Here is a 19,540-nt window from a genome sequence, read left to right as displayed (position 1 = left end):
ACATACTGCAGTATTTTTGTGTCTCTGCAACATGTGTTTTCTGTCTATTATTGTTATTATTTTGAATAGAGGATACATTCAGATGATTTAAAATTCAAAGGCAACAAAGGGTATACACAGAAAAATCCCCTTTCTGTCCGTGTCTAGCTACCCCAAGATTCTCTCCAGAGGTGAGCAATGTTACTAGTTTCTTATGTATCCTTCCAAAGTACTTTATACAAGTACAAACACATGTATCTATTCTTTCTCTTTCTCTCTCTCTTTTTTTTCAGTCTTCTCACATATGCTAGCATTGTATACATGCTGCTTTGCACCTTGCTTTTTTCACTGACAAATATGCATATAGTTTGGGAATGCCCTCATTTTACTACATAGAGCGTCACCAATCTATGGTATTCTAGTGTATGCACGTTACCTAACTTATTTAAATCATCCCCTATTGATGGACATTTAAGTGACTTCCAGTTTTTTGCTACTATAAGCATTGCTGCCCTGATCACCTTGTAGATGTGCCCTTTTGCACATTTTTGAGTACATCTGTAGAAAAGAATTCCTGGAGGTGGAATTCTTAGATCAAATGATAAGTATTCCAATTGCCCATCTTTGGGCTTTTACCAATTTATACTCTCACTAACCATTAAGAGATTCTGTTTTCCCACAGAGTGCTTTACATGTATTTCTAGAAAAATCCTTCTGGGGCCATGTGGAAATCGGATTGGAAGGAGAAGACCTAACAGTACCCATGAGAGAGATGGTGTGTTCTAGGTAAAGTGGGGCAGGGAAGATTTGCTCTTTGGAGGTCAGAGAAGGCTTTCTGAAAATGAGGCTCTTGAAGAATCAGGTGCTTGCCAGACAGAGAAAAAGCCTGTGTGGCCATGCTGGCTCTTCCTGGTAGTTTAATCTGAAGAGATAATTTTGGGGAGATAAAAACATTGTATGCCTGAGGATGTACCTTGCAGAATCACCTATAAGAATAAGGAATAAGAAATCATTTGGTAAGGGTTAAATGATGATACATGAACGTTATGGAAAAGCAAAGTATAATAATAATAACAATAATAGCAATAGTAAGAGCAGCTTTTTTTAAATATTTGCTAAGAAATTTATTATTTTCTGATATAAAGCTTAGCAATTAAATGATAAAATTGTATCTGAAAAATATACACATGCATATAAGCTTTAAGTTTGGGACCATATCTTGGTAAAACTGGCATAAAATATGAAAATAAGACAAAGAAAAAGAGAATTATCTTGGGCTAGGCAATTCAAGATATTTTATTTTGCATTAATAGTAGCTATTGTTTATTAAGGGCTACTATGTGTCAGGCACTGGATTACATATTACACATGCATTTCTTAAAACCCATTGAATCTTTATTCCATCTCTCTGCATAAGGCACAACTATTTCCAATTTAACAGGTAAGAAAACCGAGGATCAAAGATGACAAGTAACTTGCCAGAGGTAACATAACAAGGAAGTGGCAAAACCAGGATTCCACAAAGTTGTGTGACCACAAAACCTGCCCTCTCACCCACTAGAATAGCCTCCTCCCTGTTAGCTTGCTCAACTCTCCAGAGCTCTGGTGAAGGTGTCAGTGGAGATGAAGCGATTACAGGTATAAAGAATATATTGCAGGGCTTCCCTGGTAGCGCAGTGGTTGAGGGTCCGCCTGCCGATGCAGGGGACGCGGGTTCGTGCCCCAGTCCGGGAAGATCCCACATGCCGCGGAGCGGCTGGGCCCATGAGCCATGGCCACTGAGCCTGCGCGTCCGGAGCCTGTGCTCTGCAACGGGAGAGGCCACAACAGTGAGAGGCCCGCGTACCGCAAAAAAAAAAAAAAAAAAAGAATATATTGCAGCAGGGGAAAATGTTTGCTAAATAATATAGCGAGGGATGGGCTTCCCTGGTGGCGCAGTGGTTGGGGGTCTGCCGGCCGATGCTGGGGACGCGGGTTCGTGCCCCGGTCCGGGAGGATCCCGCGTGTCGCGGAGTGGCTGGCCCCGTGGGCCATGGCCGCTGGGCCTGCGCGTCCAGAGCCTGTGCTCCGCAGCGGGAGAGGCCACAGGGGTGAGAGAGGCCCGCATACCGCAAAAAATAAATAAATAAAATAATATAGCGAGGGAAAAAAAGCTATGTGCATAATTGTTTAAATTAGAAGATCACAGGTATGTAAAAATAGAAATACCTGTGGGCTTGCTGATTACCTATCCAGAATAGTCTAGGGCCGTCCTGGGTTTAAGTTCCTGATTGTTGGCAGTCCCGTATCGGGTGCTATGCTCTGACTTTAGGAAAGTTGGCTATTGTACTTAAAACTAAAGACTATATTGAAGACATTTAAGTATTTTTGATACCACTGAGCATTTAAATATGTAAGTATTATGGAACAAACAGAGCTCCTAAAACCTTTGTAATTTCCTAAGTGGTAAGGCTGCCAGGAGCATCTTTTGTACTGATGTTTGGTTTACTGATCCTGGTTCCTGACACAGAGCTCCTAAATCCCTTGGAATGTCCTGGGTGATAGGAATGTCTGTTGTTCTAATGAGGAGAATTTTGGTGGGTAGGAATGACTATTATTCTAATGAGGAGACTCTTGGTGAGCTGGTGGATGGCTTCAGCATGGGGGTTGGTCATCAGAAAAAACTAAGCTGTGGTTAGAAGTCCGGAACTTTCAGCTCCACTTCCTCCATCCTCTGAGAAGGAGAGAAGAACTGGAGGTTGAGTTAATACTTGATCATGCCTATATGATGAAGCCTCCATAAAAATTCCTGAACTACGGGGTTCAGAGAACTTCCAGGTTCTGGAAGTTCAGCTGCTGGGAGAGTTGTGACTCCAGAGAGGGCATGGAGCCCAGCTCAACATCTCTCCTCCACATCTCCTCCACATCTTGCCCTGTGTATCTCTTCCATCTGGTTGTTCCTGACTTGTATCCCTTATTGTAAACTGGTCACCTAGTAAGTAAATTGTCTTCCTGAGTTCTGTGAGCCATTCTAGCAAATTACCAAACCTGAGGAGAGGGTCATGAGAACCCTTGACTTATAGCTGGTTGGTCAGAGGTACTGGAGGCTTGGGCTTGCATTTGGCATCTGAAGTGGAGGTGGAGGACATTCTTGTGGGACTGAGCCCTTAACCTGTGGGATCGGATGCTAACTCCAAGTAGATAATGTCAGAATTGAATTGCATTGTAGGACACCCAGCTGGTGTCACAGAATTGGTCAGTGTGGGGAAAACACCTACACATTTGGTGCCAAAGTGAAGTTCTGCGTGAGTAGTAGAGAAGAAACAGTAGTTTCCCCTTTACACACACACACACACACACACACACACACACACACACACATTTCAGGGTTGTTACAGTGACTCAAACTTCTTTAAAATATGAAACTTGGAAACAACCAAGGGGTGATATTTGATACAAATCTAGGTTAAGGAAGCAGACATTTTGAGAGGGTATCTTAGCCTTACTAATGAATGTAAATTGATAGCAATGTCTTGCCTATTCATTACTCCAGTCATTGGATTTCTGTGGTGACTGATTTTTAAAGGTTAGACTTGACCAACTCTGTTATAATTTTTTTTCCGGTAGTAGAAGCAGACAGAATCAAGAGAGGAGGCTTATGTTTATTTCAAATAGTGAAAGTAACAGCTATCAATTTGTTGTATCAGAAAGGTTATTGGAATTCCTTTATTTTATCATTTGTTCATCCTGTCTTCATGTTAGTTCTGCTCTTTATTCATTAAAAAATTTTTTTTTTAATTTATTTTTGGCTGTGCCATGTGGCATGCGGGATCTTAGTCCCCCAACCAGGGATCGAACCTGGAACCCGTGCCCCCTGTGGTGGAAACGTGGAGTCTTAAACACTGGACCACCAGAAAAGTCCCTATTCATTTAATTCATTCATTCATTTATTCATTCCACATTTACTAGTCTCCCATTATATGCCAAGTTCTGTGCTGGGCACTGGGAGCATAATAGTGAATGAGACTTTGTCCCTGCCCATGAGGGGTTCGCTGGTAGAGCTAGAAACATAAACAGATGATTATAACACAGTGTGATCAGTGCCATTTCAATTCAATTTAATAAGTGTATTCTGAGGGTCTGCTCTGTCCAGGATGCTGTGCCGGCTACTTTCATAGGTGGTAGAGGATGAGATATCTGGCCTTGTCCTCAGGGAGCTCATAGTCTAGTGAAGGAGACAGTATAAAAACCAGTAACTAAATCATTACAAATAACCCTTATTTGTAAGGGAATTAAGCAGGGTTCTGGGATGAAGAATAACAGGACAGGGGAACCTATTTTGGCAGAATGGTCCAGGAAGTGCTATGACAGAGGCATCGCAGGGGACCATTGGAGCACAGAGGGGCAGCTGGTATAATATACCATGTAGGAGTCAGAGAAGGCTTTGCCAAGGAGGTTCCCCCCAAAGCTAAATCTGAAAAGGTAGGATAGAGTTAAACGGGAGGAAAATGTCAAGATGGGCGATCCGAAGAGAGAGAGAACTGGGGTACAAAGCTCTGGAGGTGTTGAGGTGACAGAAAGCAGGATCTGCCGGGAGATCAGCAGGTGATTCAGTGGCAGAGGGGTACAGGGTTCAGGCAGGAGGGGACGAGATGGGGTTACAAAGATAAAGCAAGGCCAGGTCATGTGTGGCCACCAATACCAGGCTGTAAAAGCTTGGAATTTGTCTGGGTGGTGATAAAATGTAGAGCTTGCCAACCCATGGCCCTCAGCACCTAAGGTTCGCACAGCTTTCCATGGGTCCCCTAAAACCAGACTGTACTGATTGCATTTTATGCCATGATTAAGTTGTATACTTTAAAAGAGTGTGGCAGGTTGCCCTCTGAAGATGTATATGTTTTTCTTTTTCATCTCTAGGGAAATATGAGCTTAAAGATTCTCTTTGGGTAATCCACCTTTAACTGCTTAAAGGTTTCTCCCTCATCCCTGAAGCGGGACATGCAGGGCACCTGGAGACAAAAAAAAAAAAAAAAAGTGGGGGGGAGGTCTGGAGTCCCAAAGGGCAGAAATGCACACAAATTTTGATTTGGACCTTTCGTATATATGGGTATGGTATGAGCTATAATATCAATTGGGTTCTTAGGGTTTATCGTATGAGCCCACCACATATTCACAGTAGGTATAGACGTTGATACACGAGCATATTTTACATCAGCCACTATAATTATCGCTATTCCCACAGGGGTAAAAGTGTTTAGCTGACTGGCAACACTCCACGGAGGTAATATTAAATGGTCCCTGGCCATGATGTTTCATCTTCCTTTGCACGGTCGGTGGACTAACAGGCATTGTCCTGTTAGCTGATTCATCATTAGGTATTGTCCTTCATGATACCTACTATGTAGTCACACACTTTCACTATGTGCTCTCAATAGGAGCTGTTTTCACTATCGTAGGAGGATTTGTACACTGATTCCCACTATTCTCAGGATATACACTCAACTCGACATGAGCAAAAGTTCACTTTGTAATCATATTTGTGGGTGTCAACGTAACCTTCTTCCCACAACATTTTTTAGGCTTATCTGGCATGCCTCGACGATACTCCACTACCCAGATGCCTATACAACACGTAGGCTCATTCATCTCATTAACAGCAGTCATGCTGATAATCTTCATTATCTGAGAAGCAGTTGCATCCAAACGAGAAGTACTAACAGGGGAACTCACTACTACAAATTTAGAGTGATTAAATGGATGTCCTCCACCATACCACACATTTGAAGAGCCAACCTACGTCAATCTAAAGTAGTCAAGAAAGGAAGGGGTCGAACCCTTTTTTATCAGTTTCAAGCCAACACCATAGCCGCTATGTCTTTCTCCATGAATGAGATATTAGTAAAATTTTATATAACTTTGTTGAAGTTAAGTCACAGGTGGAAATCTTGTATATCTCTATGGCATATCCCTTCCAACTAGGTTTTCAAGATGCAACATCGCCCATCATAGAAGAGCTACTACACTTTCACGACCACACACTAATAATTGTTTTCTTTTTTTTTTTTTTTTTTTTTTTGCGGTACTTGGGTCTCTCACTGCCGTGGCCTCTCCCGTTGCGGAGCACAGGCTCCGGACGCGCAGGCTCAGCGGCCATGGCTCACGGGCCCAGCCGTTCCGCGGCATGTGGGATCTTCCCGGACTGGGGCACGAACCCGCGTCCCCTGCATCGGTAGGCGGACTCTCAACCACTGCGCCACCAGGGAAGCCGTAATAATTGTTTCCTTAATTAGCTCCCTGGTTCTTTATATTATTTCACTAATAATAACTAAGCTAACACATACTAGCACTATAGATGCACAGGAAGTAGAAACTATCTGGACTATCTTGCCGGCCATTATCTTGATCTTAATCGCCCTGCCGTCACTACAAAGCCTTTACATAAGAGACGAAATTAACAATCCATCTGTTACTGTAAAAACTATAGGTCACCAATGATACTGAAGCTATGAATATACTGACTACGAAGACCTAAATTTTGATTCCTATATAATCCCAACATCAGACCTAAAACTAGGAGAACTACGACTGCTAGAAATAGATAACTGAGTAGTTTTGCCTATAGAGATAACAATCCGAATGCTACTCTCCTCCGAAGACGTATGGCACTCATGAGCCGTACCTTCCTCAGGTCTAAAAACAGATGCAATCCGAGGACGCCTAAACCAAACAACCCTAATGTCAACACGACCAGGCTTATATTACGGACAGTGTTCAGAGATCTGTGGGTCAAACCATAGCTTCATGCCAATTGTCTTTGAGTTAGTGCCTCTAAAATACTTTGAAAAATGATCCGCATCTATGCTATAAGCTCATTAAGAAGCTAGGTTAGCGTTAACCTTTTAAGTTAAAGACTGAGAGCTAAGATTCTCCTTAATGACATACCACAACTAGATATATCAACGTGATTTATTACCATTTCATCTATATTTCTAACACTATTTATTATATTTCAACCAAAAATCTCAAAACTTATCTACTACCCCAACCCAAAGTCAACACTCACTAAAGTGCAAAAACAACCTACCCCTTGACAGTATGAATGAAAATTTATTTGCCCCTTTCGTGACCCCAACAATAATAAGCCTCCCCATAGTCATTCTAATTATTATATTCCCAAGTATTTTATTTCCAACATCAAAACAACTAATTAACAGTCGCATAATTTCCCTTCAACAATGGCTAATCCAACTCACATCAAAACAAATAATAAGGGCTTCCCTGGTGGCGCAGTGGTTAAGAATCCGCCTGCCAATGCAGGGGACACAGGTTCAAGCCCTGGTCCGGGAAGATCCCACATGCTGCGGAGCAACTAAGTCCGTGTGCCACAACTACTGAGACTGCGCTCTAGAGCCCGCGAGCTACAACTACTGAGCCCTCATGCCACAACTACTGAAACCCGCATGCCTAGAGCCTGTGCTCTGCACGCAACAAGAGAAGCCACTGCAATGAGAAGCCCGTGCAACGCAACGAAGAGTAGTCCCCGCTCACTGCAACTAGAGAAAGCCCCACGCGCAGCAACGAAGACCCAATGCAGCCAAAATAAATAAATAAATAAATAAATAATAATAAACATCCATAATCATAAAGGACAGACTTGATCACTGATACTAATGTCACTTATCCTATTTATTGGGTCAACCAACCTTCTCGGACTACTGCCCCGCCCATTTACACCCACCACGCAGCTCTCAATGAATGTGGGGGTAGCCATCCCACTATGAGCCGGTGCCGTGGTTCTAGGTCTCCGCAACAAAACAAAAGCATCACTTCCTACCACAAGGCATGCCCACTCCCCTCAACCCCGTGCTAGTAGTTATCAAAACTATCAGCCTATTCATCCAACCAGTAGCACTAGCTGTGCGACTAACGGCCAATATTACAGCAGGTCATTTATTAATACATCTAATCGGAGAAACAACCTTGGCGCTAACAGGTATCAGCACGTTCGCTGCTCTCATTACATTCATTATTCTCACCCTACTCGCTGTCCTCGAATTCGCTGTTGCTATAATTCAAGCCTATGTATCTACCCTCTTGGTAAGCTTATATCCGCACGACAACACATAGTGACCCACCAAATCCACACGTACCACATAACATAGTAAACCCTAGTCCTTGGCCCCTTACGGGAGCCCTTTCAGCCCTTCTCATAACATCAGGCCTAATCATATGATTTCACTTCAACTCGATAATTCTACTAATACTAGGCCTACTAATACTCTAACAGTATATCAGTGATGACGAGATGTTATTCGAGAAAGCACTTTCCAAGGCCACCACACACCAACTGTCCAAAAGGGACCTCAGTACGGAATAATCTTATTTATCGTCTTAGAAGTCCTCTTTTTTTACCGGCTTCTTTTGAGCCTTCTATCACTCAAGCCTCACCCCTACACCTGAATTAGGCGGGTGCTGGCCACCAACAGGCGTTCACCCTCGAAACCCCTTAGAGGTACTGCTTCTCAACACTTCTGTGCTACTGGCCTCTGGCGTGTCCATTACTTGGGCCCATCACAGCATTATGGAAGGAAATCGCAAACACATACTTCAAGCCCTCTTTATTACCATTACTCTTGGTATATATTTTACAATCCTACAAGCATCAGAGTATTACGGTCTCAGATGGGGTCTACCGATCAACTTTCTTCATAGCCACAGGATTCCACAGACTACGTGTAATTATTGGGTCTACCTTCCTTGTTGTTTGTTTCCTGCGCCAATTAAAATTCCACTTCACATCCAACCACCACTTCGGCTTGGAAGCTGCTGCTTGATACTGACCTTTTGTAGATGTTGTGTGACTCTTCCTTTACGTATCTATCCATCGATGAGGCTTATAGTTCTTTTAGTATTAATTAGTGCAACTGGCTTCCAATCAGTTAGTTTCAGCACACTCCGAAAAAGAATAATAAACTTAATACTGACCCTATTAACAAATACAACACTGGCCTCATTACTTGTACTCATCGCCTTCTGACTCCCTCAACTAAACACTTATGCAGAAAAAACAAGCCCTTAGGAACGTGGATTTGACCCTACAGGATCCGCCCGCTTACGTTTTTCCATAAAATTTTTCCTAGTAGCAATCACGTTCCTCCTTTTCGACCTGGAAATTGCTCTCCTACTGCCCCTCCCCTGAGCAACCCAAACAAACAACCTAAAAACAATACTCACCATGGCTCTACTTTTAATCTCAGTATTGGCAATTAGCCTGGCCTATGAGTGAACTCAAAAGGGACTGGAGTGAGCTGAATATGGTATTTAGTTTAAAACAAAACAAGTGATTTCGACTCATTAGATTATGATTAGGCTCATAATTACCAAGTGTCTTTAGTACATATAAATATTATCATAGTTTTCACTATATCCCTCATAGGGTTACTAATATATCGATCCCGCCTAATATTCTCGCTACTGGAAGGCTGAGACCTTGGAGAATGGCTGGGTGAGAAACTGAGCATGGGGTCTAGGCTAAGCAGTATGGGAGCTGGCCAGCTCCTGGAGACCCCCGGTACCTGCTCAGGGAGCTGGATCTGCAGGGTCACCTGTCTGAGGTCAGGGTCGGTACGGCACCACTCTGTGCCAGGGAGAAAGCAAAACTCCAGATTCCCTGCTTGGTGTGGTCATGGGCAGACCCTCTCCCTGCTGGGGCTGCTTCAGCCTCGGAGTTTCTTGTTGAAACCTAAAAACAGGTTTCTCAAGTTGGTGGTTTTGATTTGAGAAGAAAAAAACTGAAGTGATTGCATTTGCACTGTGAGTTTCTGAAGACATTCTTACAAATCACAGCTGTAAGAGAAGACAACCTAGAGTGACTTGACCTGAAGTCTAACATTTTGAAGGACAGTTTACTAGATCTTAAGAGACAGAGGCCCTCCGGCTGTCCTTGGGGCCAGTGCAGCAGAAGCAGGGGCTGGAGAAGCTCCTGGGTTTATGAGCCAGGTATAACATTTCTCAGAGGGGGTTACTTCTATTGTCCCAATTTGCCGATGAGAAGGGAGGATCAGAGGAATGAGTGACTTGCCCAGGACCATCCTGCCAGAAAGAGGCAGGGCAGGGAGTGAACGCGGGTGTTCTCATTCCCCGGGCAAGGCTATTTGGACTCCAGCAAAGCACTGCTACTGCTGAAACAGCAATGAGAAAGGAGAAAGCGGAGAAGGAGGAAGAGGGAAAAAAGAAAGAGGGAAGCACAAAAGAATAGGGGGAAGGGAAAGGAGGAGGAGAAAGTGGAGGAGCAGGAAAGCAGAGGAACGAGATCAAACCAATCAGCTGTTATGGACGACTTTTTGTTTGCTTTTTCCATTCCTCAAATCCCAAAGAAGGTAATGCATTGCTGGTCTGATTGTGTTTCTACCACAACCTGCGCCCAAGATGCAGCACAACCTCTGAAAAGCCCATTGTTCCTCGGAGCGATAACTATAACTCTCTGGAAATGGTGCGGCCCAGTGCACACAGCTCTGCCTGCCCCCACCCCACTGGTGACCTGCTGGGACAGCTGAATGCCTTCTGGTCCGCTGAGCCCAGAAGAGTGGGGCTGGGCTTTCAGAAACAGCTGCGCTGATTCATCTAGAACAAAAGCCAGCTCTTCCTGCTAAATCCTTGGCAGGCAAGGGTTGCGAGGCCAGCAGGCCCCTGTGCCCCTCCGCAGAAACTTCTTGATCCGGCTACAACAGCGTGGGTCTGCTGCATGAGAGCCAGCTTCCCGCTGCCCCATCCCTTCAGCCTGGCCTGCTCTTAGCCCCTCCTGGGGGACAGTGGCTTTGGAGTGAAATCCGGCTTCTCGTCCCAGTCCTGCCATTTCCAAGCTGTGCAATGTAAACGAGGGACTTCACTTCTCTGAGCCTCAGTTTCTCCATCTGGGAACTGGGAGGGAGAGTAGTTTCAATCTGAGGAACTGCTGTCAGATTTGAAGGAGATAATGCCCGGAGCAGGCACCTATGACTAATCGTCCTCTTGCTGTCTTGTCATCTTGCTGTCTGGCCTCATCTTTCATAACTCAGTCCGGTACCTTGCATTCCAGACACGATGGCACAAGCTCACCCTTCTTAAACTCCTCCGTGTCTTTACCTGTAGGCTTCCCGTAAATGATACCAGCTTCTGTTTACAGAGACCCTGCTATGCCCCAGGCCTTGCAGCAAGCAGTTGACATAGATAATTTCACTTCATTTTCTCACAACTTTTTGAGGTGGACACAGATATCAGATGAAGAAACTGAAGCACAGAGAGGCATCCTCCAAGGCCCAGCTCATCTCCTTCTTTGCAGTCTTCTTGGAGTCTGCTCCCCAGCTTCTCCTCCCATCCCCACGCTGAGCTTCCTCTTTCTTAGTTCCTATAACACCCTATTGTAACTGTCTTGTTTCCTTAGCCACAGACCCTGCAAAGATTGAGTCTATGACTGATTCACTTCTATGCCCTTCACACCAGGCACAGGGCTTGTACTCAGAAAAGCAGTAAGTAAATAAGGAAAAAACAAAAAACATGAACTTCCTATGTGGATACAGAATAAAAGGATACAAAAATAGCACTGCGTCAAAGGTTTTTTGGTATGTGTGTGTTGAAGGGGTTTTATGAATTACTTTTTATTTGTAAAGCACAGCAGTGTACAACCTTTCTTAAAACAGGCTTACATTTCTTAAACAACTCCAGATACTTTCCACATAAAGAAATACTGAGTACTTTCCACATAAAGAAATACTGAGTTTTCATAAAACATTATATGAAATGTACAGGGAAGGGCCCAACTTCAGGCCCTAACATTGTCAAGATGAAGAGAAATAATTCCTGATCGTGAACAGAAGGTATGGAAGAGCCTTTATCTTCCCCTTGACTTTCACTTTGACTGTAGAAAGAGCCTGGACTTTGGAGACAGACCTGGGTTCAAATCCCAGGCTACCACTCACCCAGCTGTGACACCTTAATCAGGTTACTTACCTTTTCTGAGACTGTTTATTTATTTGTGAAATTGAATATTATACCTAACTTGGAGGTAGTTGTAAGACTTAAGTGAAATAATAAAGTGGCCAATAAGCATCCCCAAAGTGGTAGCTATGATTACAATTTTAGTTTTTATTATTTAAAGTGCCACTGTCGTAGGGCCAGCTATGTGTAGCTGTGGACAGCAGTGACAGGCATGGCAGAAGGAAGAAGGGTGTCTGGGTGCTTCTACAATTTCCTTGAAAATCTAACCTGGGAGGCTGGACGGAGGGGAAATCAGCACCAGGACCCTCTCCAAAGCTCATGCCACTCAGCATTTTATTGGCATGTGTGGGGCACAATTATAGAATCAGGCCCTCTAGGAATTCAAACGATGTGGAAACATAGAAACTGTGCGTTAGGACTGAGCTGACAGTGATTGTATGGCACCCGTGCTTCTAAGTTCTCATTAAAATAATGTGACACACATGTTCCTGCCCGGGGCGTTCAGAAGACACTAGGATTGGCAGCTCTTGAAATTCAAAGTGCAGCCCTCTCCTGAGTCCTTCTGAGGCATCACAACTCATTCTGTCCGGCCAAACTTATCTCTTATTTCCCTCACTTACTGATCAATTAATTCAGTAAAAATTTGCTAAGCACTGGCTCTGTGCCAGGCACTATTTGACACTGGGGATATATTGGAAAACCAAGCAAACACACTTCCTCCTTCTACTGAGTACCCAGTCAAACAGGTGATCTCAATGCAGAGACCTGAATGGGGGAAACCCACCTCCACTCCGGCTCGAGTCAGTTGGATAAAGGGTAGGTATCTGCCTAAGTTAGCATGTGGGCCACAGACAATGAGTCCAGCTCACTGCTGGTAAAAGGCATTTTGTGGAAAGCAGAGATGCTTTTCTCATGTGAGCCAGAGCAATGAAGCAGATGGGCAGAGATGAACGATGGAGTGAGAGTACTTCCTGGGTTTCCTTAGTACTCAGGCCCTGCTTCTAGTCTGACTCTGAGGCCCAGCTGCATCCCTGCCCTAGGGCTCCTTGAGATAATTCCAAGGTATCTCCTGAGAGCACTTCTTCAATTACTCCTTTGCATAACATCTCCACTTGGGCTCTGCTTCTATAAGGCATTCACTGCTCAAAAGATACCTGTCCTTATAACTTATTTTTCTGAAGCTAGCTCCAGGAGAGGTCTGCGTCCAAAAGAGGCCACAGATCCAGAAGTCTTCCCTGGTCAGCCCAGCCTTTTCCTCCCTGAGTTTCTTCACACCCATCTAGTCATTTAATGAGAGTCTCATTGGCTTTCTCTGTGGAAGACAGCTGCCTCACAATGGTGGCACTGGCCTTCAGAGATGACCAGTCCTCACATGCCCAGTTAATCAATCACCACTGTTATGTCCCAAATTCTAATTCCAAACTCTGATAGTGCAGTTTGGTTGTGGTGTCCACTCCAGATGGTGTCAACTGTGTTTGTGGTGGGGCGAGAGTTATAGTACCAACCTGGGTACCAAGTGAGGGTCACCACTGTGGATGGGGAAAGGCAGTCTCAGAAGAGGGAGCGGGTACCCCCAAATTGTCTACTGCATGGCCTGGGTGTGGCCTTTGTTTTCCCCATCCTCACTCCTGGGAAAGAGGTGGTCTTCTGGCAAAAGACGTCAAAGTTCTTCCATGAGAGGAGATCCATATCAGCAAGAACAAGAAGACATTCACTCTGCAGGTGAGCTACAGGGCAAACAGTCCTTACTGATCCCTAGACCAATGGGGAGAGGAGTACAAAAAGGAGTCTAGAAAGAAATGAGAATAAGACACCAAGGCAGAGGAGACCTCTGTGCATCCATGCAAGGCAGACTTGACCCTGACTGAAGGGTCAGGCCAAGATATATCCTGATTAGCTGTGAGACACACATTGTTCTGTTGACGTATATAGAGCAAAGCGCTAGGAATTTGCTTGGCCTTCCGATGTCTTATTGGATGTCACTATTGTTGTCATAATCATTTTAAAAAATTATTTCTCGTGACAGTCTAGACTTATGGGCTTCTCCAGGACCAAATGGAGCTGTCAGAGTGTTCTGTGGGCAAGCCTCTCTGCTTTCTTGGCCTCAGTTTCCCCATTTCTAAAATGAGGGGTTGGATTAGATGTTCTCCAATGTTTCCTCCATGCCAATATCATATCCTCCAGTTATCTGAAGACACAGATTCAGAGGTTTCCCTCTCTTTGCCTGAGATAAGTTGCTGGGGTTGGAAATGATAAGTTAGATAATTCGAGGTCATGTGTATACCAGGGACTGTAATCAAAGAGCCTAGAACCAAGTAGTCTGTGTTTATGCCTTCCTCCCCATCTGTCCCGCAGTGGGCCACAGGCAGCCTCTGGGAAAAAGCAGGGAGTGGCAGAGAGAGGGTGGGAGCCTCCTGGGGGTGAGGGTGGGAGCCTCCTGGGGGTGAGGCATCCTGCTTCAGTTCTCAGAGAAAGTGGAACTGGACAGAGTTTGCCAAGCCAGGAAGAGTGGCAGAGTGTGACAGAGGACATTGAGCAAAGAAGAGGGGGCCAAGGACTCAGACATGCACAGTGTCACTTGTGTGAACTTGGGAGAGCTACTTAACCCTCTCTGTGCCTGGGTCTCCTCATCTGAAAACTGCACATGGTAACGCTTACCTTGGGGGAGCAGGGAACGGGTAAGGTGAGGATGAACGTCGGTAGCATGTGGGAAGCCCAGAGCATGGCACAAGATGTTCAAGAAATGGTTCTTGTAATTACTAGAGTTGTAGAAAGGGACTGGGGGCAAGAGGAAGAGCCAGGCTGGGATTTCCCCAGGCCCTGTGGCTTCCCTGACTGCTACTCAGTGGAAACACTAGGAAAAACCAGGAAGTGAGTGTGTGCTCTTAGCTTCTCTGCTACTTTGACAACACAAGCTTTTCTGTCTCTTTTCCCAGCACTCGGCAATTATTGACTTGGTACATTTTACCTCCTGTTGGAGGGAGGTTTACCCAGCTGAACATGGGACTGCTGCCAGCACCTAAGCTGAGAATGGACCTCGCAGTCATCTGCTCTAGTCTCCTGCAGTGTGAAGCCTCCCAACTCGGAGTCACAGAGCAGCTGCAAGAGGCCTGGATATCACATTTGCACAGGACTGTTGGGAGGCTGTCCTATGCCGTCCTCCATCGTAAATGGCTCTCCGTCCCATGCATGTGAGATGCTATTGCTGTAAATAAACTATTACATTTGTTTAAAAGTGACGTGGCATTCATCTTTTTGACAAGGCGGATTTGCTCTATCATCTAAAGTAATATCCGCCGTCACACTAATAAGAACGTCCATTTATAGAGAACCCACGGTACCAGCCATTGTGTTAAGAGTCTTTCTCTCACTGAGTCTTCCCAGCAGCCCCGTGAAGAGGAAACTCTGATGTCCATTTTACAGATGAGGAAATTGAAACTTTGATACGTTAAGTCACTTGCCCGAAGTTACAGGACTAGTAAGTGTCAGGGGGGTCCACCCCAGGCGGTCTGACTCCAAAGCCGCCGCTTAATATTTTAAAGACAAGGATGCGCTTTGGCATTTCTTATATTTCTTGTTTCTGAATGCAGTTGGGAATCATTCTGCTCCTTTGTTCCCTTCAGAGGGTCTAGCTGCTGCTTATACGCCTCCCCGGTTTTGTGGGTTGCCCAGGTTTCAGTGGTTTTGCCTCCTGAAGCCTGACCTCCCCCGGAGCTGAATCCGCCTCTGCACGCTGCCCATTCCAACCGAGCTCTTTGGCCCCAGCCCAGCTCAAGCACTCCCCGGGTCTCCTCCCCTGCCCGCCAGGTTCCTGCAGATCTCCCTCCGCCTCCGGGCCTCAGTTTCCTCCCGTGTAAAGCAGGGAGCTTGATGCTTTCCTTGGGCAAGTAGCGAGGGGTCTGGGGCAAAGTCACATGCAGTGCACTCCACGAACGCCAGCCGGGAGCCAGAGTCGCCATCCTCCCCGCCGCCTAGGGGAGGGGCCGTCGCTCCTCCCCTCTCCCCCCCGACCGCACGGCGGCCCCGCCCTGAGGGCGGCTCCCGCCCGCGCCCTGCCCATCCCAGCCCGGCGACCTCAGCGCCCCTGCCCCGCAGCCAGGAACCAGCTGAGCACAGCTGGGCCCAGCAGCCGCCGTCGCCAGCGCCGCAGCAGCAGGTAGGGGAGGGGAGCGACCACGACCCTGGGGCATCTGGGGATCTCGGGCCTCTGGGTCCTTCTCCCTCCTCTCGCGGTCCGGTCCGAGGTTGCCCGCGCCTGGATCTCGGCCCGGCAGCCGGGGCATCGCTGGAGAAGAGCTTCCTCCCTCACCTTGCTGGTCTTCCAGGGGACCAAGGAGAGTTGGATTGGGGGCTTAGGGTAGGGGAGGAGGAGGTTCAGGCCTCCACCCACAGGCCCCGTTTGCTGCAAGCACCTGAACTAACTTTGACCCAGTTCGCGCGGTTGGGGTTAAGTGGGCCCGGGGTCACCCCTGCACTCGCTTGCCGGCGGTCTCCAGCCCGCGGGCTGGGCGTTGGCTCCGCTGGGCGGGTCTGCTCCGCGGATCCTGGACTCCAGGGTTAACGCCTTTCCCTGCTCTCCCCTGACGCTGAGGAGCCCTGGACCTCCTTCCTCTTTCAGGGCCCAGGACTGTTAGAAAGTGCTTCCTCCTACTCCGGAATCCGCTTGCACTTGCTACCTGTCGGTACTGTCTCTTTCCCCGCCCTGCAGAGTATGTTCTCTTCCCTGACGCACACGGAAACTTCTTTCAGAGTTGAAGACAATGATGGGAATCTCCCTTTCCCTCTAGGCCCCCATCTCTTCTTGGGTCCAAACGCCCCAGATCGTGATTACAGCAGTGTTTCCTGGCTCAGTGCAGGCCGGCTGCTCTGGACAGTGGCCAGAAGGAAGCCTGGGTCCTTGGAGACTGTGGGGGATGCAGGGGACATTGGCTTCTTCTGCAGCCCCTCATCTGCCCAGACATCCACTCCTTATCCTGCTTTCACATCTTCCTCAGAGCAGAGAGGACATCTTTACAACACCCAGGACTCTGTAGAGCCAAGGACATTCAGGGCTGCCCTGGGGGGTAACTGCTTTTTGTGGAAGGCAGGGCCTCTGGAGGCTTTTCTGAGGCTTAATCCTGCAGGTCCTGTTCTCCCAGGACCATGTTTCTGACCAGGGCACTGTGAACTCCTGCCGCACTTTACTTTACAGTGACTATAGCTTGTTGGAGTCTCCTCGCAGCCCTGTTCGTTCCACAGTTGAGAAAACTGAAGGGCCCTGAGAGTTTGTGACTAGCTGATAGTCACACAATGAGGAAGGGGCAGGGCTGGGACCCAGTTCCAGGCCTCACTTAGCTGACTCCTTCTAGCTGGTGGGGCTGTAGACTCTTTCTTGAGTCTCGAGTTCGCTTCACAAAGAAACTGAGCCCTGCAGCAACACCCCTGCACCAACACACACCCACATGTTGGGGTGCTGGCTGGTGTTTCTTGGGGATGTTAATTAAGGGGTAAAGGCCTTGGAACAAAGGAGGTGGGCTGGGATTGGGGACAGTTGGCATCCAGCTCCCCCGAAACTCCATTTTCCTCTTTGGGGCCTCACTATTTATAAATGCCAGGGAAATTGTAAACAGCCTGGGGAGCTTGGATTGGATTGGCACCCGGGTGAGTTTCACAGCAGCAAATGTTTCCGTGTGAATCAGGGAAAGGAACTTTACTCCAGAATTTTCCATAGTCTTTTTTATTGTGGACTGACATGAATCTGGAAAAGCAAGCAGCTCCCAGGAGGAGGCTGTAGGGGTTGCCTCTCATGGCATTTCCTTCCTTCCCTCCTTCCTGGATTTAGCGCTCTTCTGGGTCCATGTTCTGTGTCTTACCCTGTGAGGGGCCCCAGAGCCTCGAGGAGGACAAAGCTATTTGTCCTCAAGATGCTTCTCATCTATAGTGGTTGGAACAAACATGCAATACTGAGAGCTACTTCAGCCTAAAGTGGTGATTAAGTTTGTCTGGCCAACCCAGGCCTTGGAGATGAGTAATAGTTTTCTACGGCATAAAGCGATTGGGGAAAAGGCATTTTCTAAAAAGCTGGAACAGCTCATGCAAAGGCACTGAGGTTTTCTGAACAATCAACATGGCTAGAATGGCAGATGAGCAAAAGGTGGAGTGGTGGGAGTTGAGACCGTAAATCAAAATGGAACTAGATTGTAAACTAAGGGCTTGGAATTACTTTATCCTGAAGGCAGTGATCAAAACGCTCATTAATCTTGTGGCCGATGTAGCAGATGCATTGGATGGGGCTAACTGGAGGCAGGGAGATCCCGAGGAGGCTGTTGGATGGTCAAGAGAGTGCAGGTCTGAACCAGAGCAGTGACCACGGAATGGACTAGAGTGGCAGATTCTGGAAGCCCAGCTGAAGAACCTGTCAGAACCTGCAGTAAATTTCATCTGAAAGCAGACAATAGGCTTGTAGCTATTGGATAAGGTTGCTCTTATTCTGAGTTGTTCAGTATTGGGTTTTACTTTTAAAGCAAAAAAATATTGTTAAAGATTCAAACGTAAAGAAGAGTATAGAGTGGGCTTCATCCCTCTAACCCGCTTCTTTCCAACCCGCTTCTTTCCCTGTTGACAGCCTTGTGTGCACTTCTGCCAAGCTGGCACAAGCAAGAGCTGTAGACTGGATGCCTTCACACTTCTTAGCCATCCAGTGCCAGAGGGTCACTTCTCCCCACTCCATGTGGGCAGTTTGGGTCTCTCATGAGAAGTTGTCAGGTCATGGAGATGATTTCTGCATGGTCTGTCATCCTTTGCTGAGGCATTGGTCTCTGGTTTTCTTCAAGAAAACTTTACAGCCTGTATCTAGTCTCTGAGCATGTATATTTGGTTATTAGAGATTGTAGGACTAAGAGAAGTTAGACACACTGACCTTGGAGTGGAGCTGTAGTCTGAGTTCTTCTGAGTGACCTTGGACAAGTCCCAGTTTGTTGGGCCTCAGTGACCTCATCTGTAAAATGGAGATGTTGGTCTCCATGATAATAATAAAAAGCTACCTTTTAGTAAAACAAGCTCTGGAACATTAATTACTTTGTTGGTTCCTCACAACCGTTCCTTTAAGGTAGCTACTATTATCCGCTTTTATAGAGGAGGAAACTGAGGCTCAGAGAGGCTAAATAACGTGCCTCGGGTTGTGAGGCTGTTAGGTGAAGGTGACAGGATTCTGGAGGACTGACTGTAGAGCTGTAGCTCTTAATCACTGCACTAAATGTTCTCCCGGAGGTTCTGTTTAGTCCTGACATGATGAGAACTGAGGGGGGGTTTTGCTGTGGCTGTGACGAGGGATGCAAATCAGTGTGTGTGGCTTGGGGAGCTCAGCTCTGCAGCACACAGGCCTGGAGGGGCCTCTTGGGACTGTGCGTAAACTCATGCTTTTCTGTACTGTCTACAGGACTCCAGAGTGTAGGTCCATCTCCCCTCCGTTTTAGGGAATTCAGGCTCTGAGAGGACACAGACTTGCCCAGGGTCACTCAGAGAGTTAGCAGGGGGCCCAGCCAGGCCCAGTCTCCCTCCTTTCATCATTTGAGCCCATGCTCTGGAAAGCTTTCTGAGGAAGCCAGGAAGAGTGGGCACCCCTCTT

At 46.6% G+C, this 19,540-nt stretch overlaps 1 protein-coding gene, 1 long non-coding RNA gene and 2 pseudogenes across 5 annotated transcripts in view; 3 read left to right on the top strand and 1 right to left on the bottom strand.

Annotated features, from left to right (window-relative positions):
* The window catches only part of LOC116754938, a 28,076-nt gene extending 19,744 nt beyond the window's left edge, over nucleotides 1-8,332 (bottom strand). Inside the window, exons 1-2 of the long non-coding RNA XR_004350217.1 lie at nucleotides 8,112-8,332; nucleotides 5,455-5,460 (exon numbers count right to left, since the gene is read on the bottom strand). This is a non-coding gene — a long non-coding RNA (uncharacterized LOC116754938). The remainder of the gene's footprint in view (nucleotides 1-5,454; nucleotides 5,461-8,111) is intronic.
* GSN (gelsolin) overlaps nucleotides 1-19,540 on the top strand; it is a 116,897-nt gene that overhangs the window by 41,604 nt on the left and 55,753 nt on the right. The window contains exon 1 of one of the 4 annotated variants that reach the window (XM_032633807.1): nucleotides 15,775-16,090. The exons of 1 other annotated variant lie outside the window; for it this stretch is intronic. The gene's annotated coding sequence lies outside the window, so the exon portion shown is untranslated. Of the gene's footprint in view, nucleotides 1-15,774; nucleotides 16,091-19,540 lie in introns of those variants that run through there. 2 more of the 4 variants (XM_032633811.1, XM_032633810.1) reach the window with 2 other exon arrangements.
* LOC116754937 lies at nucleotides 5,916-6,807 on the top strand (annotated as a pseudogene).
* Nucleotides 7,054-8,085, top strand: LOC116754936 (annotated as a pseudogene).

This window comes from Phocoena sinus, chromosome 6 (genome assembly GCF_008692025.1).
Source record: "Phocoena sinus isolate mPhoSin1 chromosome 6, mPhoSin1.pri, whole genome shotgun sequence".
Classification (NCBI taxonomy): Eukaryota; Metazoa; Chordata; class Mammalia; order Artiodactyla; family Phocoenidae; genus Phocoena; species Phocoena sinus.
Note: the sequence above shows the minus strand (reverse complement) of the source record. Positions and strands in the feature narration are given on the sequence as shown.